Source organism: Triticum aestivum, chromosome 7A, assembly GCF_018294505.1.
Source record: "Triticum aestivum cultivar Chinese Spring chromosome 7A, IWGSC CS RefSeq v2.1, whole genome shotgun sequence".
Taxonomy (NCBI): domain Eukaryota; kingdom Viridiplantae; phylum Streptophyta; class Magnoliopsida; order Poales; family Poaceae; genus Triticum; species Triticum aestivum.
Window position 1 is genome coordinate 305067956 of NC_057812.1, and position 5497 is coordinate 305073452.

Sequence of the window (5497 nt, forward strand, 5' to 3'; positions counted from 1 at the left end):
AGAAATGACCACCGGAGGAGAACGAAGCGCCAGAATGCAAAATGGACAACGGGGAAAATGCTCGAATGCATGAGATGAACACGTATGCAAATGCAATGCACATGATGACATGATATGAGATGCATGACAATGATAACAACACACGGAGACAAAGACCCGAACCCGAGGAAATAAATATAACTTAACGCCGGAAACGGCAAGATTTGGAGTACAAATTGGGAAAGTTACATCCGAGGTGTTACATTATGGGTATGGAGTTTTAATCGAACACAGAGAAAGATAGGGGCTTATAGTTTTGCCTCCCAACGTTTTACCTCAAGGGTAATATCAACAGTAATAGTTCATGAAAACTCACATCCAATTAGCCATATATACCAGGATCTTTCCAACATACTGTGCTTGCCAAAAGATAAAATATAAAAAGGAAGGGTGAAGATCACCATGACTCTTATGCAATGTAGGAGATAAAAGTAAAAGATAGGCCCTTCGCAGAGGGAAGCAGAGGTTGTCATGCGCTTTTATAGTTGGATGCACAAAATCTTAATGCGAAAGAACGTCACTTTATATTGCCACTTGTAATATGGACCTTTATTATGCAGTCTGTCACTTTTATTTCTTCCATATCACATGATCGTATAAAGCTTATTTCTCCCACACTAATAAGTCATGCATATTTAGAGAGAATTTTTATTGCTTGCGCCGATGACAACTTACTTGGAGGATCTTACTCAATCCATAGGTAGGTATAATGGACTCTCATGGCAAAACTGGTTTAAGGGTATCTGGAAGCACAATTAGTATCTCTACTTGGTGCGATGAATTTTGGCTAGCACGAGGGGGAAAAGGCAAGCTCAACCATGTTGGATGATCCATGAAAATATAATTTATCTCATATGTAAGAAAACATAACCCATTACATTGTCTTCCTTGTCCAACATCAACTCTTTAGCATGTCATATTTTAATGAGTGCTCACAATCATAAAAGATGTCCAAGATAGTATATCTATATGTGAAGACCTCTCTTTCTTTATTACTTCCTATTAATTGCAACGATGACCAAAACTATGTTTGTCAACCCTCAACAACTTTTATTCATCATACTTTTTCTATGTGAGCTCATTACTCTCCATGAGATCCATATGATCTCTTTGTTTCTTTTTATTTCTTTCTCTTTTTCTTTTATTCACTTAAGATCATGGCAAAAGAATCAAGCCCTTGACTCAACACTAATATTTATTATATAGCTCACGGACTCGATTACATAGAACAATTATAAAGCAAAACTCACGACTAGATCATACTAAGAACTTTTATTCTACTAGATCAAGATATTACCAAAAGGATCGAACTAAGAAAAACGGTAAAGATAAAAGTGATGGTGATACGATACTGGGGCACTCACCCAAGCTTGGCAGCTGCCAAGGGGGTTGCCCATACCAGATACTCAATTCTTCTTTGTTGGTGGAGACAGTGGTGATTTTGTTGATGGCATAGGTTTCTTCCTTAATTTACGCTTGAGGACAGAATTTTGGTCCCGTAGGTCCTCGATCTCCTGCTCCAGGCTCAGTATCTTTTTGCATTGTTCCTGTTTGTTTTCCTGCAAGAGGCGAAAAGGGATAAACTTGATCTTTGGTTTCTTCACTCTATCAGGGAGTCTTGACTTTTTGAACTCCACATGCATGTCCCCAGGTTTAGGTAGTGGGACTTAATCTTCATCTGAGCTCATCTCCTCCTTTCCCTTAGGTTCATAGTCCTCTTCTTCTTCCGTAGTCCAACCACAATGCTCCGCATCCCCATAGACTTTAGGGTCTGCAAGGTAATCAACCACATAGCTCTCTCCTTCCGAATCCTGGGACGACATGTTGCTCAAATTTGCAGCATGACAGCTTGAAACAGAGAAAGGAGATTTTTGCGTGATACAAGAGTCAAAACCCCCGGGAGATTATATAATGAATTTTTACCGACCAAAATACGTAACGTGTACGAAAATGGAGTCCGGAGAGCACACGAGGTGCCCACGAGGTAGGGGGCGCGCCCAGTAGGGCAGGGCGCGCCCTCCACCCTCGTGGGGCCCTCGTGTCCTTCCCGGACTGCTACTTATTTTTCTAAATATTCCAAAACAGAGAAATATTGCCTTAAAAACTGTTTTGGAGTCGTTTACTTACCGTACCACATACCTATTCCTTTTCGGAGTCTGAAACGTTCCGAGAAGTGTCCCTTATGTATTCCTCCGGGGTTACTGTTTCAATAATATTGGTTTCAACATTTATGGGATTACCTGAGATATAATGTTTGATTCTTTGACCGTTCACCACCTTCGGATTTGTGCCTTCAAAGTTGTTGATTTTTATGGCACCGGAATGATAGACCTCCTCGATAACGTAAGGACCTTCCCATTTAGAGAGAAGTTTTCTTGCAAAAAATCTTAAACAAGAGTTGTATAGCAATACATAATCACCTACATTAAACTCACGCTTTTGTATCCTTTTGTCATGCCATCTTTTAAATTTTTCTTTAAACAACTTGGCATTTTCATAGGCTTGGGTTCTCCATTAATCAAGTGAGCTAATATCAAATAACCTCTTCTCACCGGCAAGTTTGAAATCATAATTGAGTTCTTTAATAGCCCAATATGCTTTGTGTTATAGTTCGAGAGGTAAGTGACATGCTTTTCCATAAACCATTTTATATGGAGACATACCCATAGGATTTTTATATGTAGTTCTATAGGCCCATAATGCATCATCAAGTTTCTTGGACCAATTTTTTCTAGATCTATTAACAGTCCTTTGCAAAATTAATTTGAGCTCTCTATTACTCAATTCCACTTGACCACTAGAGTGAGGATGATAAGGGGATGCAATTCGATGATTAACAACATATTTAGCAAGCATTTTATGGAAAGCACCATGAATAAAATGTGAACCAGCATCAGTTATTAAATATCTAGGGACTCCAAATCTTGGAAAAATAACTTCTTTAAGCATTTTAATAGAAGTTTTATGATCAACACTACTAGTTGGAATAGCTTCTACCCACTTAGTAACGTAATCAACAGCAACTAAAATATGTGTATATCCATTGGAGGAAGGAAAGGGTCCCATATAGTCAAAGCCCCAAACATCAAATGGTTCAATAACGAGTGAATAGTTCATAGGCATTTCTTGTCATCTACTAATATTACCAATTCTTTGGCATTCATCACAAGATAAGACAAACTTACGGGCATCCTTGAAGAGAGTAGGCCAATAAAAACCAGATTGTAATACCTTATGTGCAGTTCTATCTCCAGCATGGTGTCCTCCATAAGCTTCGGAGTGACACTTGCGTAGGATCTGTTCCTTTTCATGCTCAGGTACACAACGTCTAATAACACCATCTACTCCTTTATAAAGATGTGGGTCATCCCAAAAGTAATGCCTCGAATCATAGAAGAACTTTTTCTTTTGCTGGTATGTGAAACTAGGTGGTATAAACTTAGCAACAATGTAATTAGCATAATCAGCATACCATGGAGCAGTATGACAAGCATTTACAACATTTAATTGCTCATCAGGAAAGCTATCATCAATAGGAAGTGGATCATCAAGAACATTTTCTAATCTATACAAGTTGTCTGCAACGGGGTTCTCATCTCCCTTTCTATCAACAATATGCAAATCAAATTCTTGTAGCAAGAGAACCCATCTAACAAGTCTAGGTTTAGCATCTTTCTTTTCCATGAGATATTTAATAGCAGCATGATCAGTGTGAATAGTTACTTTAGAATCAACAATATAAGGTCTGAACTTATCACAAGCAAATACAACTGCTAAGAATTCTTTTTCAGTAGTAGCATAATTTCTTTGAGCATTGTCTAGGGTTTTACTAGAATATTGAATAATGTTTAATTTTTTATCAACTCTTTGTCCTACAACAGCACCTACAGCATAATCACTAGCATCACACATAAAGGGTAAATTCCAATCAGGTGGCTGAACAATAGGTGCAGAGATCAATGCTTTCTTAAGTATTTCAAATGCTTCTACACAATCATCATCAAAAACAAATGGTATATCTATTTGTAATAAATTAGTCAAAGGCCGAGAAATTTTTGAGAAGTCCTTAATGAACCTCCTATAAAATCCGGCATGAACAAGGAAACTTCTTATACCTTTGATGTCCTTGGGACATGGCATCTTTTCAATAGCATCAACCTTGGCTTTGTCAACCTCAATACCTCTTTCAGAAACTTTATGCCCCAGGACAATACCTTCATTAACCATAAAGTGGCACTTTTCCCAATTCAAGACAAGATTAGTTTCTTCACATCTCTGCAAAACTTGATCAAGGTTGCTCAAGCAATCATCAAAAGAAGATCCATAGACGGAGAAATCGTCCATGAAAACCTCACAAATCTTTTCACAAAAGTCAGAGAATATAGCCATCATGCTTCTTTGAAAGGTAGCAGGTACATTACATAAACCAAAAGGCATACGTCTATAAGCAAAAGTACCAAAAGGGCAAGTAAAAGTAGTCTTTGATTGATCTTTGGTTGACACAGGTATTTGAGAGAAACCAGAATAACCATCTAGAAAGCAAAAATGTGTATGTTTGGATAATCTTTCTAGCATTTGATCGATAAAAGGTAAGGGGTAATGATCCTTTTTTGTTGCCTTATTTAATTTACGGAAATCAATTACCATCCTATAACATGTAATAATTCTTTGAGGAATCAATTCATCTTTATCATTAGGAACAACAGTAATACCTCCCTTCTTAGGGACACAATGGACATGACTTACCCACTGACTATCAGCAACGGGATAGATTATACCTACCTCAAGGAGCTTTAGTATTTCCTTTCTTACCACTTCTTTCATTTTAGGATTCAACCGTCATTGATGATGACGAACTGGTTTAGCATCTTCTTCCAAATTTATTTTATGTTGACATAGAGTGGGACTAATGCCCTTAAGATCATCAAGAGTATACCCAATAGCAGCATGGTGCTTCTTCAGAGTTTTCAATAATCTCTCTTCCTCATGCTCTGAAAGGTTAGCAGTAATAATAACAGGATATATCTTTTTCTCATCAAGATAAGCATATTTAAGAGTATCAGGTAACGGTTTAAGCTCAAACACGGGATCACCCTTGTGTGGAGGAGGATCCCCTAGGATTTCAACAGGCAAATTGTTTTTCAGAATAGGTTCTTGTTTAAAGAATACTCCATCTATTTCTCTTCTTTCATTCATAAACATATCATTTTCATGGTCTAGCAAATATTGTTCTAAAGGATCACTAGGAGGTACGGCAATAGAAGCAAGACCAATAATTTCATCCTTACTAGGTAATTCTTCTTCACGGTGTTGTCTACTAAATTTAGAAAAATTAAATTCATGGGCCATATCATCTAAACCGATAGTAACAACATCCCTTTTGCAATCTATGGTAGCATTAACAGTGTTTAAGAAGGGTCTACCAAATATAATGGGACAAAAGCTATCTTGTGGGGAA